Source organism: Neoarius graeffei, chromosome 7 (assembly GCF_027579695.1).
Source record: "Neoarius graeffei isolate fNeoGra1 chromosome 7, fNeoGra1.pri, whole genome shotgun sequence".
NCBI classification, from domain to species: domain Eukaryota; kingdom Metazoa; phylum Chordata; class Actinopteri; order Siluriformes; family Ariidae; genus Neoarius; species Neoarius graeffei.
The window spans coordinates 9367414-9394940 of record NC_083575.1 but is presented as its reverse complement, the minus strand read 5'-3'; positions in this window follow the sequence as shown (position 1 = coordinate 9394940).

The following is a 27527-nucleotide window of genomic DNA, read 5'->3' as shown; positions in this document are numbered from 1 at the left end:
AACCCTAAGAAATAAGCAAAATGCAACAGGTAAGTTTCACTATTTACTTAAAAAAATATATCTACTTATATACACATGGGTGGTGTAGTGGTTAGCGCTGTCGCCTCACAGCAAGAAGGTTCTGATTTCGAGCCCAGTGTCTGGCGAGGGCCTTTCTGTGTGGAGTTTGCATGTTCTCCCCGTGTCCGTGTGGGTTTCCTCCGGGTGCTCTGTTTTCCCCCACAGTCCAAAGACATGCAGGTTCGGTTACTTGGTGGCTCTAAATTGACCGTAGGTGTGAATGGTAGTGTGTCTCTATGTTTCAGCCCTGTGATGACCTGACGACTTGTCCAGGGTGTACCCCGCCTTTCGCCCGTAGTCAGCTGGGATAGGCTCCAGCTTGCCTGTGACCCTGCATAGGATAAGCGGTTACAGATAATGGATAGACGGACGGATGGATACATTTAAATCTAAAATGCACCAACTCAAATAGCTTTTGGAATTTTTCAAGCCTCTTTCAGTGTAAATAAAAAAAAAACCCTCAAAATGATCTTTCAGTTGTATGATCATGCACTCTGCAGTACACTTTCAAAATCAACAAAATGTACCGTAATACTGAAACCCCAAATTCTAAAGCCGGCAGTTATTTGAACTGAGATGAAATAAAATTTAAATTAATCTAGATGAGTACATTAAATCAATTTAAATGGGTACCCAACCAGTTATCTGTTAAAAGGTACAGGCCTGTATGCATAGTAGTCTGAAGCAATATGGCTGATTCGCACCAGTGGTGCATCAAAAACTCACTCATGGCACTGATGGTTGTCATCCTCACCATGGCCATGCAGCACTGCCATGCTAGGGAATGGAGATGTCTCCACTTGCTGAGACCATGCAGAGCTTGCTTAGGCTGTGCGGAGCTTGTTGAGGCTGTGCGGGGATGTATGGCTGAGTAGGCTACTCATGCAAAGTCCTTAACACTCCAGTAAGCTAGGTCAGGTGGACTAGCTTGTTGCTGTATCCTCGATGAAAACACTACGCCAGTGTTTTCAACAGTAGTTGCATATTACACCACTATATCACTGTAGAATATAAAATGTTACCATAAGACTAACTGTCTGTTTGTCTAAGCACATTCACAATAATAGTTCTTAATTTGGTGTGCTACAGTACAAGGTGGCACGGTGGTGTAGTGGTTAGCACTGTCGCCTCACAGCAAGAAGGTCCAGTGGCCGACAAGGGCCTTTCTGTGTGGAGTTTGCATGTTCTTCCCATGTCTGCGTGGGTTTCTTTCGGGTGCTCCGGTGTCCCCCACAGTCCAAAGACATGCAGGTTCGGCTAATCGGTGGCTTTAAATTGACCGTAGGTGTGAATGTGAGTGTGAATGGTTGTGTATCTCTGTGTCAGCCCTGCAATGATCTGGTGACTTGTCCAGGGTGTACCCCACCTCTCACCTTTGTCATCTGGGATAGGCTCCAGCTTGCCTGCGACCCTACACAGTATAAGCAGTTACAGATAATGGATGGATGGTGTGCTACCAACTTATAAACTCAAGTGGTGTCACCACACAATTTTTCACATGCATCTCCCCTTTTTCTCCCTCCACGCACACCTTCCTGTTTCCTGCTGACCTCTTACCCCGACTGCTGACTGAATCCACATTCGACGCAAGTACATTTAAACTAACTTATTTATTATTAAATGTAAAATTATTACCACATTGTGAAAGGTATGAAATTAACATTTTAATAAAAAAGATTAAATAAATAAATAAATAAGAAATATGAACTCATAATCAAATTCCAATTGGGCTACATTTGGCCACCGTGCCATTGAAAATGTTAGTTTCTGAATGAATGTGAAGTCTTTCTCCCCCAGGATAACATCTCTACCAGTGGCGGCTAGTGGTCTTTGAAATAGGGGAAGCTCAGTTTTAGGTTTACATAATAAAATTATTCAATTATTTGTTATTTGTCATTCATCAATTATTTGTCAATTTGTTATTTATATGTGAATTCTGCCACATTCTACTCCAACTCTGCCAAGTAAACTTAAACGTGCACATGAACTTAAGTGTTCCTTGCTTTTTTCATACCTTTTGTCTTGGCCAAATCTCCAAAACCCAGTTTTGACCCAATAATTCATCCCCGGGATGGTCTCATTAAGAGACAAGACCAACAGTACATTCTCTTGGTCAAAATCCTCCCAGTTGACCAGTTTACTTTGTTCTACCAAGACAGCTGAAATGAATGCCCGTGTCTCTCTGACTTTTGAACGAAATCGATCTTGGGCATTGATCTGCCCCGTTGTTTAATTCTAAACCTCTCCTTATAAGGAAGAGCATCAAAATCAGGTCTTCTCCAAAATCAGGTCGACAACATGAGCAATGTTTGGTTTTTTTCAGAGCTAACAGCTAGCTAGCTGGCTAGAGTTCCCCTCTATTGCCTGGCTTAAAATAAACAGCTTTTACTGAACTGAAACAAAAGCAAGTCACAAAATCTATATTCACATTTTTATTTACAAATGGAAAAAGGTACTGGGAGGCATGGTGGTGTAGTGGTTAGCACTGTCGCCTCACAACAAGAAGGTCCTGGATTTGAGCCCAGCGGCTGGCAAGGGCCTTTCTGCGTGGAGTTTGGATGTTCTCCTGATGTGGACTGTGGGTTTCTTCCGGGTGTTCCAGTTTCCCCCACAGTCCAAAGACATGCAGATTAGGTTAATTGGTGGCTCTAAATTGACTGTAGGTGTGAATGTGAGTGTGAATGATTGTTTGTCTATGTGTCAGCCCTGCGATAGCCTGGCGACTTGTCCAGGGTGTACCCCGCCTCTCGCCCGTAGTCAGCTGGGATAGGCTCCAGCTTGCCTGCGACCCTGTAGAACAGGATAAGTGGCTACAGATCATGGATGGATGGAAATAGGTACTGTACAGTATATTGGTTGGAAAAGAATGAGAATGAGCAGCAGCGAGTATCATGACATCACTTGCCAACATACCGCACAGACTGAGCTTGAATCCCTCTGATCGATGCGATGTATAATTTTAAAATGCTGTCAGTCACATGACATTCAAAAGAGCTTTGAGAGTTCCTCAAGTCATCATAATGAAGCCCAGCGTCCGGTCCCGCTTTACTGTCAGTGACTCTCCATAGACCCCCAGTGAAGCCGGGCAGCCGAAAATTATATTTTAAAAGCGTATTGTCCAATAAAAGTCAAGCTTTGCGGCACTAATATCAAAACATATCCCATCGTGGCATTAAACTCCAGAGAAATGTAAACCTGTGGAGCTGGGACATGTCTGAGGACTAAAAGACTGGTTTGAGCCGGCAGGATGGCTTGAGTAACTCAAATAACCACTCTGTACAACCATGGTGAGCAGAAAAGCATCTCAGAACTCACGGCATGTTAAAACCATGAGGTGGATTGGCGACAGCGGCTTAAGTTTAAAGTGGCCAGCGATTGTGTATGTGCTATGACACGTAACGCATTGCTAAAGGCACGTGATTTTTTCCTTAAGGGTGTCGAAAAATGACGTCCACCTCATCAGTGGTGGTTTAAATGTATTCCATCCAGCAAAAAAGTCATTCTTCGCCTTTCTCCAAAGTCGGACTCCTGTGTGTAGATATATATCTCCAGCACAGCCGTGTTTCATTCAGACTTTCAGTCCACATGACCTGCTCTGATCCTCAGGTTTGTCTGAGCCGAGTGTGTTTGAAGCCATGCCTGAAATGCAACAGACCTTCAAGGTGAGAAAAACTTGCAAGCTGCAAGGTGTGTGAGAGAAACAAAGCAGCAGGAAAGACAGAACGGGTAACAGGCTCGGCTCTATTCCTGCTGCACTATAAATCACGTTAAAGTACGCATGGAGAACAGACATGCGGCTGAATGCTTCATCACACACATTGACCCAGATGCTATTCCACAGTAAACAATGCTAAGGAATGAATGCAAATGTTCGCAGGTGCACAGAAATGGCTGCATTATACATATTTTCTTTCTTTTTGTTAGAAGTTGCGGATGAAGCCCATGTCGACAGGATTTGTGCTCTCCATTGAAATTCCGCATGTGTCCAGGGCAGGTTTGCTTCCTTCTCTTGGGGCATCTGTTTGAAATGTAAATTGGCTTGGTGAACAGAAGTGTGCCACACACACACACACACACACAAAAAAAAAAACACCAGTCCTCAATGCCTCGTTTCAGTGATGTCCCTGAGGCTGTGCACACACACCCATCATCATGCAATTTGTACACATGTGGAACTGGCAGAAAATTTTAAAAAATGCCCTAAAATTGTGAAGAAAAATGAAATCTGCTCTTCAAAATGCTACATAACAGTCATTGATAAAACTGTAGTCAGAAATGCACAAACACAAGGGTTGGTATTTTCTTTTACTGTACCTTTCATGTCGATCAGGGAAATTGACATCTAAAAGTTATTTTCTTCAATTGCTTTTTGGTTACGCCTTACATTTGACAGTGAAGATGTTTTCTTCAGTCCATATTTTCTATCCCTGACTTTCTAGGTCCAAGAAGCTAGTGCTGATTTTTAACTCTTTCAGTGCAGGTGTTGATAAAAGACAACTTCTTGCGGTACTGTGCTTCCAGCAACGGTGTTCGTCAACAAATGTAGTGAATGTCAATACCAATCACTAGGGGGTGCATGTAGCAAGAGGGTGCATGTGGATGCAGCAGTTTGAGTGTACTGCGTGTCATGGGGTAGGTGTTGACAGCTGGGTGAATATATCAAAGGACTGTATTTTTGTTGAAAATATGAGCATGTCTCAAGTCCATCATAAAAATGGTACGTACTTCCGTCATACAGATGCGAGCATCTGGCAGTTACCAGAGGACCAGCCCCCCACTGTAACCCTAGCTGTGTAATAGGTGAGAGGCCAAGGGCTATAGAAACAGAGATTGGTGCCACCTGATGTGCCTTCAAGGCCTGGTTAGTACTAGGATGGGAGACTGCCTGGGAAGACCAGGTCCTGGCACAGGAGAGACTTTGCTGTCTCGAGCAGTATGTTTTGTGGATGTCTTGCACATTATTGCCAATGATGAATCTGATCTGTCAGATGCTGACTTGGATGAAATGCAAGAAAGTCTTGGACAAGCGTAATCAAGCCTTGCAGGTGTAAAGTACATGGAGGTGATTTGCATGATTTGAAATTAAATATGTACGTAGACCAACTCTGAATACCAGGAACTTTCTCTTCACTTTTAAATTGTGAATACTGAATACAACTTTCAACCATTCGTCAAGTCAAGTAGATCTTGATCATCATCACAGCCATTAAATAAATACTTTTGTACTTGTTCAACACTGTAAAAGGTACAAGGCACTTCACTTTGGACAGCCTTCACGTTCAAACGTTCAACTCTGGCCATTGATCATGCCTTATGCCCCATGGCAGGGGGTTTCATCTTGGTCAGCCCATCTCTCTGTGCTCCTATGGCTGGGTGTCATGAAGGCGGCATTACATTTGGTGTCCGATTGGCACTGATTTGGCCCTGAAGGTGAAATGAACCCCACACTCACCCCGGTTAGTGCAATCTGAGGCATGATTTGATGGACAAAGGATTGTGGATCATCTACACACAGCACTCTTCCCCCTGGGCATCAGCATATGGACTCTGTGTCTCCATTCCATCCTCCCTCTGATACCCCTGTCACTGGAAAGGGCATGTTTGCTTTGACAAAACTCAAACACGCCTCACACCTCCTGCTCCTGCCTTTAGAGAAACAATAGCATGTATTTTTTCAGCTGTATTTCTGAAAACATTCCAAATATTAAAGCAATTTACATACAAATTACAGTAGGTGTGATATGTTATAGTTTTCTATAATAGCAGCTTCCACGTGAGCTTGTATGATGGATGAATGACAGAGATATTTATTTAGCAGTGATGGAAGGAGTCTCCAGTGTCAGTGCTTTGTCACAGTTAGATGTAAAGCTACAAATTTACATTTTACGACACAGCTGAGGATTTTGCTATGACCATAACCCATAACTACATCATCACTTGTTTACCGCAATGCATTATGGGCAATACCCGGGGTCAGCTCCGCTGTATTGTTTACTTTCACCTTTGTTAAACATTGCATTGTTTTGTCCAACTGGTTTTAACCATGCGTAAAGTGAATTGTTGTGTGCCTAACTGTGTCTCCACAACCAAGAGAACATCTAATTTGAGCTTTTATCAGCTGCCAGTCAAGGAGAAGAGAAGAAAGAAATGGATAAGTTAATCAAGTTTTATTTAACTAATCACTCATTTATAAATGTTTTGATGCTGTTCATCTGGGCCTGGGATCACAAAGCAATCTTAGACTTAATATAACTTTGCCATGAACACTATAGACATTACAGCCAATTTCAGAGAGGCTGCATACAATTCCCAATCTTCAGGTAGATTTATTTTCTCGATAAAGTTTAGATGGTGCAATATACTTCCTTAGAAATAAGACATTCTGAGATTTTATGTTGTTTTTGTACAGTGTGGTAGACTCGGTCTAGACTCTGACCTTCTCACCAAGCTTGACTTGGATTCTGATTTTCCTGCTGTAAACCCTCAACATGTTATCCACCTCTTTAAATCATCAATCTCATTGTCTTCTATGACAGAGCATGGCAAAATCGCTTCTCTCACATCACTCTCACATAAAATTAATCTGACATCTGTCAGATCACTCAACTACCGACCCCAGCTATCCCCCACAATGCATTGCGATCAACAAGTGATGACGTAGTTATGCTTGGGGGCGAGTGACAGTTCCTGGTGAACATGACAATGTCATTTTTTTTTAAATGATTCGCTTCAAGTGAAAGAAAATAAGAGGCTGGTGAATTAGTGAAGTTTCTACACTCAAAAAAATGATTCTTGGTCCAGGTAAATATTAAGAAATAGTTACACATAAAATTTAAGTAAAGTTTATAAAATTGAAAATATATTCAATTAAATCATATAAATGCTATTTGAACTGGCCTACTACGAACTATATCTAAACAAATCATGTATACTTTACTTGATGAGATCTCGTAGAGACTGACATGCACATCACACTCCCGCACAGTAGATGGCAGGTGGCAACATTTTCAGTCATTGTGTCAAACTTCTTCCTACTAAATCGTGACCTTATTGGTACAAATAATTATATTTAAAATTTCAGAAACATGATATGTGAAGGCGGCACGGTGGTGTAGTGGTTAGCGCTGTCGCCTCACAGCAAGAAGGTCCTGGGTTCGAGCCCCGGGGCCGGCGAGGGCCCTTCTGTGTGGAGTTTGCATGTTCTCCCCGTGTCCGCGTGGGTTTCCTCCGGGTGCTCCGGTTTCCCCCACAGTCTAAAGACATGCAGGTTAGGTTAACTGGTGACTCTAAATTGACCGTAGGTGTGAATGTGAGTGTGAATGGTTGTCTGTGTCTATGTGTCGGCCCTGTGATGACCTGGCGACTTGTCCAGGGTGTACCCCGCCTTTCGCCCGTAGTCAGCTGGGATAGGCTCCAGCTTGCCTGCGACCCTGTAGAAGGATAAAGCGGCTAGAGATAATGAGATGAGAGATGAGATGATATGTGAAATTCATGTCACAATTCAAGCGGAATCAAAAAATCATTTTAATTTCGCCATTGAGTCACGGGGACGTCGTGGTTTAGGTGGATAAGGTGCCATACCATAGATCCAGGGACTTGGGTTCGATTCTGACCCGAGGTCATTTCCCGATCCCTCCCTATCTCTCTCTCCTGCTCATTTCCTGTCTCCACACTGTCCTATCCAATAAAAAAAGCCCAAAAAATGTCTTAAAAAAACATTGAGTCCATTTATCCACATAAGGTTTATTTAAAAAAAAATCCATAACCATTACGTAATTTATTTGCATTACCTTAACATGGTTGAAACGTGTACCATAAAGCTCGGCATTTACTTAAAGTTTATGTGATAGAATTACATGGAAAATTGTCATGTGATTAAATTACATAAAGTCTATTTTTTAGGGTCAATTATTTTTTTGAGTGTAGATGTGATCATGTCAATGAAAACAGAAGGTAACTTGTTTTGTGGCTGTTCCACAACATTTAACATTTAACAGAACTATCAATGCATAAAGGTATAACAATAGGACAGTAATATGGTAGGGAAATTGTAATCATTGGAAAAGCATTGTGGTCTAAGAGGACACTTTGGGACGTGCTGTTGTAGCATTTTAGGATTCTAATCATATACTTTCTGATCCTTTTCCACACTGTTACTGCTTTTCAGCATGTCTCTTTCTAGAAGGAAGTCTCTCCAGGAAATGTCATTTCAAGGGCGGCTCGAATCGAACATATCGACATCAGGAAACATAACCCAGCAAATCATGTAGAGCTGGAGAAAACAAACATGCAAACAAAAAAAAAAAAAGTTGGTTGGTGTTTTAATAATGCCTGTTTCTCAAAATAATTAAGTTCTAACATCACTTTAGTGTATCGTATTAAATTACTGGATTGTCAAAGCGTTCAAATGGAGAATATATTATTTAGAAATTTATATCACGTCAGCTTAGAAATCAGTCAAGAAACATTGTTTAAATGGTTAATGGTTTGACTAAAACAATATAATTATGAGTCTATAATATTAAGAAAATACTGAATGCAGTTTGTAGGCACAAATCACTCATTACATGTAATAACATGTAATTACAATGTAACAACTAGTGTGTGTATATATAATACTTTTATAAAGTATGCTCTTAAACTGCGGCTTTATTATAACTTAACATTTAGAATTTAGTAAGGTGACAAAAATCCTGCCTCGAATTTTTTTAGATGTATTTGTGATGTATTTGTTGTCAAATACAATAACATGAGATGAAGTCGAAGATGACAATGACACCTGAATGGACAAGTAAGGAATAAAGCATGTGCTGTTCGAGGAAAATAAACAACAACAGCATGGTGTGAAATCGTATGTCATGAATCAGAATATGCTTTATTAAAGCATGATGCATGATGCTTTTATCCTTTTCTAGTTATATTTGTAGATATGTTGATGAACAGCCACAAAAGAAGAAGAAGAAGAAGAAGAAGAAGAAGAAGATTTATTTGCGATATAGACATTACAGCATCATGAAATTTTCTTCATGTTTTCCGAGCTTGTTAGGAAGTTGGGGTCAGAGCTCAGAGTCAGCCAGGATATGACACTCCTGGAGCAGAAAGGGTTCAGGGCCTTTCTCAAGGGCCCATCAGTGGCAGCTTGGTGGTACTGAGACTTGAACCACTGACCTTCTGATCAGTCGCCAAGCGCCTTCGCTGCTGAGTCATCGCTGAGAGAGACGAATGAGATGAGGCTCCTTCTATACACTGTAAAAAAAGAATAGTTGAGAATACTTGAAATTTCAAGGCAACCGTCTGCATTAAGAATTTTATGTTTTGCCAACGATGTGCCCATGATAATCCAAACTATGATAACACTGTTATCTTTATTAAGAATTCTTAATTAAGTCAATTTTCAATTCCTCATTCTGCCAACATAGATTTCTCTTTTTGCTGAACAGTGGCATTCACAGTAGTACTGTTAGGACTGGGACTGTTTTGGCCTCTAGAGGCCGCTGTTATTTCCTTATCTTGTCATGTTTGTTTTGGCCTCTAGAGGCCACCACTGTTCCTGTGTTTTGTGTTTGTGTTGATTGCCTGTTTGTCCTCATTAGTGTCACCTGTTTCCCATTTAGTTTTGTGTATATATACTCCCTCAGTTTGGTCCCTAGTCATGGGCCCTGTACTACGAAGCGGGTTTTCTGGCTTACCAGGGTAACTTCGAGAGTAACTTGATCACGTGCAGCGTAACTTCCCGATTAACCCATACTACGAAAGTTGGCTATGTTCAAACCGAAGTATGCTGCCATGGCAACTTACGCTGCATCTCAAACCTGCTCGTCTCAGGTTATGTTCTTGGTTAACCCGAGGTTTCCGATTAACCACACCCTTTTTAAACACCACCTCTCCACTGACATTTCCTCTAGAGACAATGCCAGCGTACCTGGATGACCCGTGCGATATCGGAGCGCAGATTAGAGATGGGATTTATGGCTCTTTGATGGGATCCGCATCTTTGTGATCCGTTCTTTGAAAAGAGCCGTTCAAAAGACTGGCTCATTTGGCTCTTTTTAAACATTTATTCAGTTTTAAGAAGACAGCGTCTAAAGAAGCCAGATCCCTCTGCTTAGACAGTGACAATATTTCTGGACATACCTTTTATATAAAGCAACCTAGACTTACATTATTGTAACCCCTAAACGCTCATAAATAACCATTAAAAAACAATGAGGGCTTCAATGAATGTCCATGCAGAACGGCTTTTCTGTAAAAAAAAAAAAAAAGAACCCACTCAAGAACATAGTTATCAAGAACGCAAGAATATTTTATAGAAAAACACTTGTTTTACAAAAATATTTAAGTCTGAGATATAAAATAGATACAACTACAATAAATATAACACAAGAACATTTTAATAGAAAAAAACCTTATATTAAAAATATTGAAATTGTAACAAAAATAGATACAACTAAACAGTCAGATAAATAGATAAAGTTATAACAAGAACACAAGATTATTTTAATAGGAAAAAACAATTAATGCAAAAAATATATTATTAGAAAAATAGATACAACTAGACAAACAGATAAATAAATAAAATACACAAAAATAGAACAAACAAAATGACGATAGAATAAATTAAATGAACGTCCGTGCAAAGTAGTTTTCCCACAATATTATCATTAATATCACACAACTACATTATAAACTATATACAAAACAATTTGAACTATTAGGCAAACAGATAAAACTTGAATAAATAAAAGGCAAATGCTGTTTAGCCGACTTCTTGTCCTTGGGCAAAAGCTTTTTCATCTGAAACACAGTACAGAAAAAGAACAACACACACACACACACTTACCATTATGAATGATGTTTTTATATTTCATTTTCACCTGTTGCCAGGTGCGTTTGGCACTGCTGTTGCCTCTGAAATGTTCACAGGACATACACCAACTTAGTCAAAGGGACTGAACAGTCAGTCATCCTAATTCATGTGACTCTGTGCACATATCAGCTTAAGTAGGCTACTCCATGAATTTACCATGCCAAATTTTATTCAGGATTTTTCGGACATTAAACAAGCTATATATGACTGGGGCCACGTCGAAGGACCATTTTCTGTGACTTGTGATTGATCTTGAAGCTTTCTCTCATCCTATACTTCTGTTCTGGAACATGTAGAAGGGAGAATGTACTTACGCATTTACCCGATCGGCAATTCGTTGCCAACATGCTTGCCGCTCCTTACTGGCAGCCGCTGTGTTAGATTTTGCTCTTAATGTTGTTTTGAACTCCTCGTAGCTTTGCATTATGACAGCGCATTCTTCCTCCGTGAAGTACGGCGACCGTGCCATTGTGAACAGTGGTGATTTGCGCTGATAACCTCCCCTTTAACGTGAACGCGCATTAACCCTGATTAGGTTAAACCAGGTTCAACAAATCAACTTCATAACTGGCGTCGTAGTACCGTTTAACCCCAAACAAGATAACCAGGTTTTGTCAACCCCGGTTTAGCGGGGGAACCCTGGGTTACTTCTGGGTAGGTTAACCTCCGTTCGTAGTACAGGGCCCTGGAGTCTTTGTGCTACCTATGGTTTGTTTCCTCTGTCCCGTGTACCTTGCTTATGCTCTTGTATTTTTTGGTATTTTGTTTTCTTTGGATTTGTTCTACCCTTTTGGATCTTCTGAGCGTTTTGCATTTTGCCTTTTCTTTTCTTTGGACTTTGTACTACCCTTTTGGATCTTCTGAGCATTTTGCCTCTTCTTTTCTCATTTTTTGGACTTTGAACCTTTGGATTATACTTTTTTTTTTGGCCCTGGATTGTATATAGTGTATATATTGTAAATAAACTGTTTTTTGATACTCTACTTTCGCCTCACGCCTCTGCACTTGAGTCATTCCCCTGGTGGCCTAGTGGGGGTTTGCTGGATCACTACACCAGTGATCTGGGTTCAATTCCCAGCAAAATCCTAACAAGTACAAAAAGGCAATTGAGGTTATCACAATTTTTTTTTTTTTTTAGATTTTTTTGGGGGCTTTTTTCACCTTTATTGGATAGGACAGTGTAGAGACAGAAAATGAGCGGGAGAGAGAGACGGGGAGGGATCAGGAAATGATCTCGGGTCGGAATCAAACCCAGGTCTCCGGATTTATGGTATGGCGCCTTAGCCACCTGAGCCATGACAACATGAGCTTCAACCGGAGAGAGAACCACATTGCCCAGCCCTTGCATGTGGGAGAGGAAACTCCGTGTCTTGGTCATTAAGAGCATGCGCTGAATAAACACCTGTGGCAATTATGTATTTTCAATTCAGATTATTCACTATTGTATATTTACACATCATTGAGGTGCACCCTATCAGTTTGATGTGGATTTTTCTGTTCGTTAATAATTATTCATATTTTCTTGTCCATTCAATTGTGAATATGAAATTACTTGAACAAAGCGTAATTCTATTTTTTACAGTGCACCTGAATGCAAAGTGCACTGACTTCACACATTCACTGGCCACTTTATTAGGTACACCCATATATACACCTGCTGTTTTTTTAATGGCATTATCTAATCAGCCGATCCCTTGGCGCCAGCACAATGTGTCAAATCATGCAGATACAAATCAAGAGCTTCAGTTAATGTCCACAAGGTTCAAACATCAGAATGGGAAAAATTGTGATCTCACAGTGAAGTGAGACTTTCTTTCACTGTGGCATGGGTGTTGGTTTGAGTCTGATGGAGCATGAAGGATTGAGTAGTTCAGAAACTGCTGATTTCCTGGGGTTTTCATATACAACAGTCTCTAGAGTTTACACAGAATGGTGCAAAAAAAAAAAAACAGTGAGTGAGTGAGTGATAGTTCTGTGGGTGGAAACAAATGCCTTGTTGATATGAGAGGTCAGATGGAAATGGCCAGATTGGTTCAGGAAGGATATAGTAACTCTTATAATCACTCTTTACAACTGTGGTGAGCAGAAAAGCATCTGCAACAGCCAAAGACCACACTGGATTCCACTCCTGCAGCCAAGAACAGGAATCTTAGGTGGTGTTTACATTAGACCGTATCCGTCTCGTTTTCGTCGCGGATGCACTGTCCGTGCACATGGAAACAACTCCACAGGCGGAACAACTTGAATCCGCCAGGGCCCACGTATTCAACCCAGTTCGTATCTGATCCGGTGCTGTGTAAACATTGAGGAACGAGGAAATGCAGTGCTGAGCTCTAGCTGACGTCGTCATTGGACAACGTCACTGTGACATCCACCTTCCTGATTCGCTGGCGTTGGGATCACACACACAGCGGCTCAGTCCCGAATCACTGCTCGTGCGCTTCACTCGCGCGCTCTGTGAGCTGCGCAGGGCCGGAGTGCGCACCCTCCAGCGGGCACTCTCTGTTCAGGGCGGAGTGATTTGGAGCGCAGGAGGAAGCGCTGAGCCGCACTGAGGTTTATTTACACATTTCAACTTATTTACTTCCTTCAGGTGCTTAAACTCAGTGAGAACATGAACATCACAACCAGGTGTGTTTATCTGCTGGAGAAGGTGTTCGCTTGCCATCCTTCCACTTGCAAGTGGTGAGTGACTTGCGCATGCACGATATGCACTGGGATCATGTGACGTGCTGTCTAATTAGTCATGTGATTAGCGTATCCGTGTATTGGCGTTGCTGTGTGCACGCGAATCGTGTATTGGCGTTGCTGTGTGCACGCGAATCGTTTTAAAAACGTTAATCTGATGATCTGCTGATACGGTCTAATGTAAACACCACCTTAGAATCAAGAACAAGTTCCTATTAAAGTGGCCGGTGAGCATGTGTAATGTACCGTATGAAGCAAATAAGCACACTTTGGGGATGAGTATGTACATGGTGCATAAATGATGTATTTCATTTGACATGTAACACTCAGAGGCTTTAACGAAACCTGATGCCAGGTGCCAAAACGTAATACATCTTAATAAAGTAGAATTTCTTGGCTTGTACCGTATCAAGTTTTAAATCATCTAGAAACCATTTCCTAACATCCTAGAATAGCACATCTTCGTACTTCCTTTGCTGTGTTAGGGTTTTGCTGGGATTCGAACCTGGTTCGTTGGTGTGATAATCCAGCAAACCCCCACTAGGCCACCAGGGGGATGACTCAAATGCAGAGGCGTGAGGCGGAAGTAGAAAAAGAATCAAAAGGTTTATTTAAACTATATACACTATATACAGGGCAAAACAAAAGACAAAAAAAAAAACCAAAGAGTATAATCCAAAAGAAAAGCAAAGTGCAAAAATTCAAAAGCTAAGAAGATCAAAAAACACAGTACAAAGGAAACTGGAGATAAACATAACAGCACAAAGACTCCGTGACAAGAGGACTGAACTCAGGGGTATAAATAGACAAACTAATTAAGGACACAGGTGAAGATAATTAGGCAATTAACACAAACACAAAACACAGGAACAGTGGCGGCCTCTAGAGGCCAAAATAAACACGACATGAAAAGGAAATAACAGCGGCCTCTAGAGGCCAAAACAGTCCTAGTCCTAACAGGACCCCCCCCTCTAGGAGCGTCTCCTGACGTTCCCAGGGCGATCCGGATGGGCCGAATGGAAGTCCCGACATAGTTCTTTATCAAGGACATCCCGAGCAGGAACCCAGCAGCGCTCCTCAGGACCATAGCCCTCCCAGTCCACCAGATATTGTAACCCGCCGCGGACCCGGCGGGAGTCAAGCAGGCGATTCACAGTGAACACAGTCTGCCCCTGGAAGATGCGGGGGGGTGGGGGGTTCCTAGGGGCAGGGGCATACGTAGACGTCAGTACGGGCCGTAACAGGGAAACATGGAAAGTGGGGTTGATCCTCAGAGTCCGGGGCAACTGGAGCCGGTAGGAGACAGGGTTCACCCTGCGCACCACCTTGAAGGGGCCAATGTAGCGAGGAGCAAGCTTGCGGTTCTCCACCCGCAGTGGAAGGTCCTTAGTGGACAGCCAAACACGCTGCCCAGGGCGGAAAGCGTGTGCAGGTCTTCTATGGCGGTTGGCCTGAGTCTGGTTGGTTCTGGAGGTCTGTATGAGGGTCTTCCTGACCTTGCTCCAGGTCTTGCGACACCGTCTCACATATTGGTTGACCGAGGGCACCCCCGCGTCCTCCTCCTGGTCCGGGAACAGAGGTGGCTGGAACCCGAATTGGCACTGGAATGGCGACAGCTTGGTGGCCGATGACTGCAGGGTGTTGTGGGCGTACTCCGCCCATGGCAGCCAGGTGCTCCACGATGTCGGGTTATCCATAGCCAGGCCTCGCAGGGTGGTTTCCAGGTCCTGGTTGAGCCTCTCCGTCTGACCATTGGACTGTGGGTGAAACCCAGAGGAGAGGCTGGCAGTGGCTCCGATGACCTTGCAGAACCCGTGCCACACTCGGGAGGAGAACTGGGGCCCTCGGTCTGAGACAATGTCCTGTGGAAGACCAAAGACTCGGAAGACATGATTAAACAAAAGTTTCGCAGTTTCAAGAGCAGAGGGGAGTTTGCACAGTGGTATGAAGCGGCAGGCCTTGGAGAATCTGTCAACTAAGACCAAAATGACCGTGTTACCTTGTGACTCAGGGAGACCCGTGATAAAGTCGACTGCCACGTGGGACCAGGGACGCCGGGGAATGGTCAGAGGATGCAGGAGACCCTGGGGACGCTGTCGTGGGTTCTTGGTTCTGGTGCAAACCTCACAGGACAGGACAAATGACCTTACTTCCTTCTCCATGTTAGGCCACCAGAAGCGTCTTTTCAGGAAGTCCAGGGTCCTCCGAGCTCCCGGGTGGGCGGTGAGAGGGGAAGAGTGACCCCACTGGAGAACCTTGGCCCGGGCTTGATGTGGGACGTACAAGAGGCCTGGTGGCCCCGTCCCAGGACCGGGGTCCTGGCGTTGGGCTCGTCGGACAGCCTCCTCAATACCCCAGCGGACAGGGGCCACAATCCGGGACACAGGGATAATAGGCCCGACTTCATTCTCCCTGTTAGTGGCAGAGAACAGTCTGGACAGTGCGTCAGGTTTGGTGTTCTTGGAGCCGGGGCGGTATGAGAGGGTGAAGTCAAACCGACTGAAAAACAGGGCCCACCTAGCCTGTCGAGGGTTCAGTCTCTTGGCTTGCTGGAGGTACTCCAGGTTCTTGTGGTCAGTCCAAACCAGGAATGGATGTTGTGCTCCCTCCAGCCAGTGCCTCCACTCCTCAAGGGCCAGTTTGACCGCTAGCAGTTCTCGATCCCCCACATCGTACCGGGACTCAGCAGGACTCAGGCGGTGGGAGAAGTAAGCGCAGGGGTGCAGCTTTCCTTCCGAACGTTGAGAGAGCACCGCGCCGACACCACTGTCCGAGGCGTCCACCTCCACGATGAATGGTTGGGAGGTGTCCGGGAGAACCAGAATGGGTGCCGTGCAGAAGCGGTCCTTGAGGTCTTTGAACGCCTTTTCTGCCTGAGGAGACCAGCCATAAGATCCACCTGTCCCTTTGGTGAGGTCTGACATGGGTGCTGCCACAGAACTGAAGTTCCTGATGAACTTGCGGTAGAAGTTAGCGAATCCTAAGAACCGCTGAACCTCCTTAACGGACTTGGGAGTAGGCCAGTCCCGGACGGCCAGGGTCTTGGCAGGGTCCATTTGGAGTTGGCCTGTCCGTACAATAAATCCCAGAAAGGAGACCTCGGGAACATGAAATTCGCATTTCTGGGCCTTGGCGAACAGATTGTTCTGTAGCAGCCTCTGGAGAACCTGGCGGACATGGTGGCGGTGCTCCTGCACGGTCTTGGAAAAGATAAGGATGTCGTCGAGGTAGACAAAAACGTATAGGTTAATCATGTCCCTTAAGACGTCGTTGATTAGGGCCTGAAAAACAGCTGGTGCGTTGGTGAGTCCGAAGGGCATCACCTGGTATTCGTAGTGCCCAGACGGGGTGTTAAAGGCAGTCTTCCACTCGTCTCCCTGTCGGATACGGATGAGGTGGTATGCGTTCCGTAGGTCCAACTTGGTGAAGACGGTGGCGCCTTGGAGCAGGTCGAAAGCTGTGGACATCAGCGGAAGGGGATATCGGTTGCGCACAGTGATCTTATTCAGGCCCCTGTAATCAATACATGGTCGGAGCCCCCCATCCTTCTTGCCGACAAAGAAGAAGCCGGCTCCAGCAGGTGAAGTGGAGGGTCGAATAAACCCAGAGACCAGGGCATCTTTGAGGTATTCCTCCATGGCCTTGCGTTCTGGCTGAGAGAGTGAAAACAGTCTGCCACGAGGAGGGGTAGTCCCAGGGAGCAAGTCGATGGCACAGTCGTAGGCCCGGTGCGGAGGAAGAACGGCGGCCCTGCTCTTGCTGAATACCTCCTTGAGATCCCAGTACTCTGTGGGAACTTGAGATAACTCGGTGAGATCAGGGGGCTCAGCAGGAGACACAGGAGAGCTAGAGAGCAGACAAGAGGCATGGCATGCAGGGCCCCATTCCACAACCTGGCTTGTTACCCAGTCTATGCGAGGGTTGTGGCGAGTAAGCCAAGGAAGGCCTAGAATAACTGGGAACTCAGGTGAAGGAATCAGGTGCAGGGATATTTCTTCCTTGTGACCTTGAGACTGGAGGAAGACTGGAGAAGTAACTTGAGTGACTCTTCCATCACCTAACGCTTGGCCATCGAGGGCAGACACAGACAGAGGGACTTCAAGAGGTGCAGTAGGTATATTGATGCTTTGGGCGAAGTGAATATCCATAAAGTTCCCAGCCGCCCCTGAGTCTATCAAAGCTTGACAAGAGTGGACAGACTCACCCCAGGAGATGGAGACCGGGATGTAGATTCCTTGACCAGGGAGTCCGGGAGAGAGGGTAGGCCCCGTCACAACCCTCCCTCGGCTGGACGGGGCGGTCCTTTTCCCAAGAGTTCGGGACATGATGCTCGGAAGTGACCAGGCTTGCCACAGTAGATGCAGCACTTGTCCCTCCTTCTGCGCTCCCTCTCAGATGCGGAGAGGCGAGTACGACCCACTTGCATGGGTTCTGGACAGTCACTGAAGGAGGTAGACGGTCTCCAGGTAGAGGTAGGGAGGCTGGGGGGGCTCAAGGCTTGGTGGCGTTCTCTCATCCTGTTGTCCAGACGAATAGCATGTGAGATGAGGGTTTCGAGGTCACTTGGGCATCCAATAGAGGCCAGACCGTCCTTGATGGGGTCAGACAGACCATGGTGGAAGGCTGACACCAGGGCAGTCTCGTTCCATCCACTTACTGCTGCGAGTGTTCGGAACGAGATGGCGTAATCTGCGACGCTTCCTCCTTGCCGGATGGACATGAGCTTTCGGGCTGCGTCGGTACTGATGTCTGCCTGATCGAAGACCCGAAGCATCTCTTCAGAAAACAGCTGGAAATCAAAGCACTCAGGTCCCTGTCTTTGCCAGATAGCAGTAGCCCAGGCTCGCGCCTTACCAGCTAATAAGGTGATCACAAAGGCAATCTTGCGGCGATCCGTAGTGTAGGTGGTAGGCTGAAGCTCAAAGGTGAGTTGACACTGGGTAAGGAACTCTCGGCACTCACTGTGCTTGCCGTCATACCTCTGTGGTGCAGGAAGGCTGGGTTCGCGAGGTGAAGAAGGCAGCATTGCAGGAGGCACTGGAGCAGGAGTGGGAGCTGGATCAGGAGCAGGAACTGGATCAGGAGCAGGAGATGCAGGCAGAGATGTCAGCTGTGCCAGGGTTTTCCCAATTTGCTGAAGCAGTTCCTCGTGGCGAGCGAGGGCCTCACGTTGGCTGGTGAGCGTACGTCCATGAGCGTCCATGGTCGCTCCGAAGCGTGTCAAAGCTGCCATAATTCCCTGAAGGTTGGCCGGGTAGACAGTTGAAGCAGCCTCTGCTGAGTCGGTCATGACGGAGTCTTTCTGTTAGGGTTTTGCTGGGATTCGAACCTGGTTCGTTGGTGTGATAATCCAGCAAACCCCCACTAGGCCACCAGGGGGATGACTCAAATGCAGAGGCGTGAGGCGGAAGTAGAAAAAGAATCAAAAGGTTTATTTAAACTATATACACTATATACAGGGCAAAACAAAAGACAAAAAAAAAAACCAAAGAGTATAATCCAAAAGAAAAGCAAAGTGCAAAAATTCAAAAGCTAAGAAGATCAAAAAACACAGTACAAAGGAAACTGGAGATAAACATAACAGCACAAAGACTCCGTGACAAGAGGACTGAACTCAGGGGTATAAATAGACAAACTAATTAAGGACACAGGTGAAGATAATTAGGCAATTAACACAAACACAAAACACAGGAACAGTGGCGGCCTCTAGAGGCCAAAATAAACACGACATGAAAAGGAAATAACAGCGGCCTCTAGAGGCCAAAACAGTCCTAGTCCTAACATGCTGATCAAGTCTCAAGGCATCATGTTGTATCAGTACACTGTTCTAGTTCTATCCAACAGTGTGAAGGTTCTAATGGCTGCCTCTGCACGTCACTGCACGGTTTTCCTGACAGATTGAGGTCAGCCTTCTGACTCATCCACTTAAGCACAGTTCCCCCCCCCCCCCTTCTCTTTTTAAGCTGAACCAGCACCAAAGGCCTTTCATAAAAATCCAAGCGACACACATTTGATGAAATGTTTCCGATCCTACTCATGCACACAATTTAGGGATTTTAAAGAGCAGTACATTGTGTAAGTTCGCAGACACTGAGCTCTTTAAATCCAGACTCTGGTGGCATGTCTGGGTGTTAAAACGGGGGTTCAGAGACAGGAGTGTGCACTTTTTGCTGAATTTCTGTCCAAACAACAAACAATGGAAGATGGAAGAATGTTTGTTGCATCTTCGTAAATGCTTACTACATGAGCAGAATACACCAATCAGCCATAACATTCTGACCACTGACAGGTGAAGAAGTGAATAATATTGATTATCTCATTACAATGGCAACTGTCAATGGATGGGATATATTAGGCAGCAAAAGAAGAGAACAGTCAGTTCTTGAAGTTGATGTGTTGGAAGCAGGAAAAATGGGCAAGTGTAAGGATCTAATGGCCCGGTCACACCACCCGAACTTTGCTGGAGCGTTCCTTGAACGGTAGGGAGGGGGAGCCGAATTTCGACAACGCTCGTCACCGCGCACAAAATGGGAAAAAAATCGAAAATACGGGCATTGGCTTAGCGGTGCACCGCTGAAGCCGGAGTTGCTTTAGAGTTGGTTTAGCGGTAGCGAGCGGTAGCGAGCGTTGGTTTAGCGGTGACGCGAGCGTTGGTATAGCGGCGTTCTGCGCATGCGGGCTTTGGCTCGGCGGGGGTATAAAGTTGGTTTAGCACCAATCATAGCAAGTCTCTCAGCATCCATGGTGATACAGTTTTACTGTAACTTTGAGCAAATTCGATATAGATGAGGTCTGAACTCAACGGCAGCTCGATTCCAAATGAGCTCCTGGTCCATTTCTCCCCGTATTTATAGCCAAATTCTGGTCCTGCTCCGACACCTCTATACCAACGCCAAACCAAAGTTCATCGCCGCCATGGATAGCTGCTTCAATGCCCGACACCGTTCCAGCAACCCCGTGTCCGCTCGTAAAACACTTACAACCGCTCCACCGAAGTTTGTGCAACGTTTAATCACCACCCGGGCAACGCTGGCGAAGCAGCGGTGGTCCAGCGTTCAAGATTTCTGCGTTGGCCTAGCGGACCCAAGCGTCCACGAACTTGCGTCTAGCGGTGCCAAACTTTGACTGGGCATTGGTGGAGCGGGGGTGAACTTTGCTGGGGCGGAAAATTGCCCCCTCCTCACCGCTCGCAATATTTTGTGCAGCTCAAAACTTTCGGAGCGGTAGGAGGGCCCCTCGAGAAACATCAGCGGTGGCCGAGCGTATACGGCGTTGCTTTAACGGGGGCCAACTTTTGTTAAATGGTGGTGAACGGTTACGAGCGGTGATGAATTTTTTTCACCACTCCAGGAACGCTCCAGCAAAGTTCGGGCGGTGTGACCGGGCCATAATGCCGCTTTTCCACTACCAACGCGGCTGAGTTGGGCTGAGTCGTGCCGTGCTGAGTGGGGCTGTTGGAGTTGCATTTCGACTACAACCGCGCTGAACCTTGCTGGCTGGAAGTGGGTGGACACATTGGGCGGAGTTAGCGAAAGTGGGTGGATGTCACGTGATGTCGTTAGGCGGCGCAAACAGTGACATCAGTGATCTTTTAAGCGGTAGTCTCACGACCAGGAGAGTAAACAATAAACGTGGAGGACATGGAGTCGTTAGTGTTGCTGGTCTTGGTGCTGTGGCTTGTTGTCACCGACAACGCCAACAGATACTGGCAAGAGCGTATAGATGAGGCGAGGCGCATAAGGCTTCAGAAATTCTCGTAATTCGTAATTCTTCTTCTTCCGGGTTTACGGTGTTTACAGATCCCAGCGTGCTCGCGGGGCGTGTGAGGACACTCCTCCTCACCAATCAGTGCACAGGGGAGTGTCTCCTCGTGCCCCTCGCCCCACTTGGCTCGGTTTGGCTCGCTTCAGCCCCACTCCAAAACCGTGCGAGTTTTGGGTGCTGAGTAGGGCTGAAGCGAGCTAAGTTGTGCTGTTCTGAGGTAGTCGAAACGCGAGCCGTGTCGGGCTGAAGTGAGCTAAAGTGAGCTGAAGTGAGCTGAAAAAGGGTAGTGGAAAAGGGCCATAAGCAACGTTGACAAGGGCCACATTGTGATGGCGAGACGACTGGGTCTGAGCATCTCCAAAATGGCACATCTTATGGGGTGTATTGGGCTGTATTCAGAGTTGGTGAAGTCTAAAACATGAGTATTTATGTCAAGAAAGCTCCTCGTATTCAGAGTCGGGTTACGCACATACTTAAATTGATTCTCTGGGCTCCGTGTGCTTTAACCTCTTAAAATTTCCTGCCTGAAGTTCATGTTCATGCCTCTGAGATTTTTCTTCAGTACAGACATCCAAGGTTGTGTTTTTCAAAAGAATCAAGACCAGCATCTTTAAAAACAGCCCTGTGATGACCTGGCGACTTGTCCAGAGTGTAGCCCGCCTTTCGCCCATAGTCAGCTGGGATAGGCTCCAGCTTGCCTGCGACCCTGTAGAAGGATAAAGCGGCTACAGATAATGAGATGAGATGAGATGAGATCTTTAAAAACAAGCACTGCCTTTTCAATAAACATTGAATCCAAGTCAAGTATATTGCCAAAATATTGCTGTATGAATTGTCCTCATTGTAATTAGTCAAGTCTGCTTTATTTCTGTCACACATCGAAAGTGTGCTGCACAAATCAAGGATGAATTCGAACAAATGAAAAACAACAGTTTTGGTTGAATGATACAGCTTCCACAAAGCTTATAGAATAGCACTTGATCCAGCACAAACTATTATTTCGCATTTTATTTATATCATGCTCAGCATTGTAGACACAACTTAAAGCTAGACTGCCTTTCAGATTTTTCAAGTGTAGGTCAAAAAAAGAATTTTCCCCGACACCCAATTATTTTTGTTTAGTGGACTGAAAGCTACTGAAATCGAATCACAGACTTCCAATTTTATTCTTTTTTTTTTTAAATAGAACCACTAACTAATTTAGGCGGCACAGTGGTGTCGTGGTTAGCACTGTCGCCTCACAGCAAGAAGGTCCGGGTTCAAGCCCTGTGGCCAGCGAAGGCCTTTCTGTGTGGAGTTTGCATGTTCTCCCCGTGTCCGCGTGGGTTTCCTCCGGGTGCTCCGGTTTCCCCCACAGTCCAAAGACATGCAGGTTAGGTTAACTGGTGGCTCTAAATTGACCGTAGGTGTGAATGTGAGTGTAAATGGTTGTCTGTGTCTATGTGTCAGCCCTGTGATGACCTGGCGACTTGTCCAGGGTGTACCCCGCCTTTCGCCCGTAGTCAGCTGGGATAGGCTCCAGCTTGCCTGCGACCCTGTAGAACAGGATAAAGTGGCTAGAGATAATGAGATGAGAATTAATTAATTTAGGCCATGTGGCCCTAAATTCCCTGCTATTTTTTCCTGCTTCACCATAACCCAATACAAGATACTACGTCATGCATCATGTGGTGGTCTTTCCCCATTCGCACAAGGCATTGTGGGATACAAATTTGAAACAGGAGAGAAAAATGGAGGACGTGAGTGTGCGAATGATATGTGAAAGAGCAACTACAGTAATGGAAAGCGAGAAGAAAAGACCTTCTGTTATATACGAAGGAAAGGAAACGCAGAACCAAACTAATAAATATCGGCAGTCAGCGAGCACCTCGGTGTGATCAGCTGTTCATTTAGCAACAGAATGATGTAACTGTCAGTGCATGCTAAAAGGTAAACCTGCACATGCGCACACGGACTTCATCTGTCTGCTTGACTGCACAAAGTGAACGATTTCATGCACATTATTTGCTCGGGAATCCCCTCAAATTAAAGAACTTCCGAGCCACAGACTGATCTGATTTTTTTTTTTTTTGTGTGTGCTTTTTTAGATATTACAGAAATAAAAATATATCACAATGACCAAATTTCAGAGGGAACTAAATTTCACCGATTTTCTGAAATCAAAAGGCCGTCTACTTTTAAGCTCAACAAAGGCAACAGCCATCCCTGGCTCAGCATCCAAAAGAAAATAATAATGAGTCCAGTTTATTTTTTTCTTTCTTCCACTGCCTCTACATTCCCTGTAGAGACCAGAATACTGAATGTGATTTCTGAAAACTTATAAAGGAGTAATATTGAATTTTCCAGGGATAAAATTGCAGTATAAGCAAAACAAAGGTCCATAATAATGGATGTACTGTATGCACAAATACAAAACAGCAGAAAATAACATATTTCCAAAAACGGATTAAAGGATTCATGAATGCTCAGAAACTAGTCCACCTGTCCTCTGGATAGTCTCATAATAACATGTCACACACACACACACACACATACATTTTATGCTTATCTTTGTGATTCTGTGCTGTACTTTGCTGAAATAATGGATCAGGTTTGTTTTTTTCCCCTTTTGGTCCTTTTTGTTTCACTTGTGACCTTGACTCCAGATTTGCCTTGGTGTGTTTTGTATTCTGAGCCCTAATGACCAAATGACAATCACTTTTGGGGAAATGAATAAAACGATGTGGCATTTACTGTATTTCCAGCTCATTTTGACTCCCGTTCAAAACCCGTTCCTGTGTTCTAATTTTCTGAAAGGACATCAGTCTGCCTACTGAAAGCTCTATCTTTGTATCGGATGGACTGGATGTGGTTGGAGGTAATTGCAGTCTTTTTTCAGTGAGCTCATCCATTATTGTCACAGCAGGGTTTAAGACTCAGAATAGTGTATTAAAATCAATAACGTACATCAAAACGAGGCAGATAGGATCGAAAGACGAGACATTTTAATGAACTAGAAAACCAGGATAAGGAAACAGTGTAACATCACAAGTTGGGTCTTTCAAGTTTAGCCCCAGCTAGCAATTTTTGAAAAACATTCATCACTGAGCTGTTCCAAACGAAGCTCGAAGCAAAGAGACATTCACACTTGTATTCAATTGTCATGAAATTTTTCAAGAATAATCAAAATGTAGGGGCGGCACGGTGGTGTAGTGGTTAGCGCTGTCGCCTCACAGCAAGAAGGTCTGGGTTCGAGCCCCGTGGCCAGCGAAGGCCTTTCTGTGCGGAGTTTGCATGTTCTCCCCGTGTCTGCGTGGGTTTCCTCCGGGTGCTCCGGTTTCCCCCACAGTCCAAAGACATGCAGGTTAGGTTAACTGGTGACTCTAAATTGACCGTAGGTGTGAGTGTGAATGGTTGTCTGTGTCTATGTGTCAGCCCTGTGATGACCTGGTGACCCCGCCTTTCGCCCGTAGTCAGCTGGGATCGGCTCCAGCTTGCCTGCGACCCTGTAGAACAGGATAAAGCAGCTACAGATAATGAGATGAGATCAAAATGTACAAAAGTCCAGGCAGAAATCAACATGTTGTTGTTGTTTCTTCTCTTGTGCCATCATTTTGCGAAAATGTTTATCCAAATGAATTCATGGAGACTTGCTTTGAATCACTAAAGTAACATGACTTCATGCCCTCACTTTCCACTGTAGGAGCTCGTGCGTGTTGCAGACGTGTGCATGTGTATACTGATCCAATATTCCATTCAACCAAGTCAGCCATAACAAATGATGGGCCATGCTGTTATGTAAGGGATAATACACAGCAAGCTGGTCTGCTTCGCACCATGGTCCTGCATCACACTGTCAGGGTTTATTTCATGATAATAACTAGCTTATCCCACTTATCCCACAGCTACCTATGCAAGAAATCAATAATTTGACACAAGATTTTGATTTAACACAATTTTATTGCTTCCGCATAGCAACGGCCTGCTATACAGAGCAATTGTATAAATGCCATACTTGGCCAAACAGAATTGAAAATTCAACAAGCCGTGTAATCAGTGATGATGATAATACATTGCCAGTGTGGTGTGGGACAGTTAACACATAACAGCATGGTCCAAAGTGTGTTATTCTGCTTATAACACACTGATTTATAAATTTATCACTAATGAGCAAGCCTGAGGTGATAGTGGTGAGGAAAAACTCCCTGAAACCACACTGAGAGGAGCCAGACTCAAAAGAGAACTCTTCCTCTTCTGGGTGAGAACAGATCGCATGAGTATAACTTACTCATGTCTATAAAGGTGATGCTACACGGGGCAACTTTTTGGGCAATGTTGCCAGCGACAGGCAACCAGGTGAGACACAGGGCAATTCATTAGGGCAAAAGACAATTGGCAACAACCAATCAAATAAGAGCAAATCTATTGCCAGGGAGACAGACACCACAAAGATGGACACTGAAACATTTGCAGCGGTCACTTTTGTCTTGGCTTCAGCCTTTATTTCACTCAAGTAAGTATCACTTCTGGAACAAAACTTCATAGATACTTTGGTCAACAGATAATTTGCCATTATTTTAACATTTTTAGTCAAAATAATCAACCACATTATTCTGTTAATTATAAACCCATTTTAAGGCGGCACGGTGGTGTAGTGGTTAGCGCTGTCGCCTCACAGCAAGAAGGTCCGGGTTCGAGCCCCGTGGCCGGCGAAGGCCTTTCTGTGCGGAGTTTGCATGTTGTCCGCGTGGGTTTCCTCCGGGTGCTCCGGTTTCCCCCACAGTCCAAAGACATGCAGGTTAGGTTAACTGGTGACTCTAAATTGACCATAGGTGTGAATGTGAGTGTGAATGGTTGTCTGTGTCTATGTGTCAGCCCTGTGATGACCTGGCGACTTGTCCAGGGTGTACCCCGCCTTTCGCCCGTAGTCAGCTGGGATAGGCTCCAGCTTGTCTGCGACCCTGTAGAACAGGATAAAGCGGCTAGAGATGATGAGATGAGATAAACCCATTTTAAATCTCCTTAAAAATTCTACAGATCACAAAATATAATGGCAAAAACATAATCATTTAATTCTCATCTCAGCAAAACAGAAAAAAGGACACGGACCAGGAGATGGCTGCTGAGGAGAAAAAGGGGCTGACGGAGCTCCTGAAAGGCTTTCTTTCTTTTTTAGATTCCAAAGTTTGTACTGTTTCACCCTCAGGTTCCACAAGTGGTCGTGCTCGGTATGTGAATTAGATCAGACGATAAGTTCAACAATCTCTATTACAACTCACAAGAAAACCCCAATCATGAACTGACCATCACTTTTAACTTGATGCAAGAGAGGTAACAGTATCCCTACATAGCTAGAGCTAACTTTCAGCTAACTGTTAGCAGAAACCACCGCGATATAGCTAAATCCCATTCAATCTCTATGGAATGGTGGTTAGTGAATGGCAGTTTACACTTAGCTGAAAAAAATAAATTGATGTCTTAATTACAATCTGAGCACATAAAAATAGACGTCTGTTGGTTTTCTAATCATTTGATGAGGTTAATTAACCACTTTGGGTTTACACACAACAACTTAACAGTGTAAAAAGATATGACATCTCTTTTTTCTTCTCTCCACTGCCGGAGATGCAGCCATCTTTGTTGAAAATTTCAAAAGCTCTCAGGTGGTCATGTGATTCACTGCTAGCACTTTGATCGGATGATCTTAAAAAGTTGCCCAAAATGATCAAAATCATTCAGATAGAAATTATGTTGCCCAATCTCAATGGGAAAGTGCCGAAGTGCAATTGCCCAGCAATATTGTCAGCAGTGTTGCCCAAAAAGTTACCCCGTGTATATAGAGCACCTTAAGTGTGCTCTATATGGTCAAAAAGTATAATTGTGTAACCAGGAAATTCATTATAGTTTTAGAGTTTTAACATGAAATCTATTTTGCTGAACTGTTCACTGATAGAGACTTGAGTGAAATATGTCAAACAGTTTGTGTTAATTTTCCAAAGCCATCTTCTAAGTGTATCTTTAGGCATGACATATGAGGTCATGCTCCACAGGAGAGAAGTGCTGAGAACTCCAGCTTGAAGTAGGGCATCAGGATGGATCAGGGGGTGTACATACGAGTCCATCCTCGCAGGAGAGAAGTGATGGGAACTGCAGCTAGAAGTAAGTCATT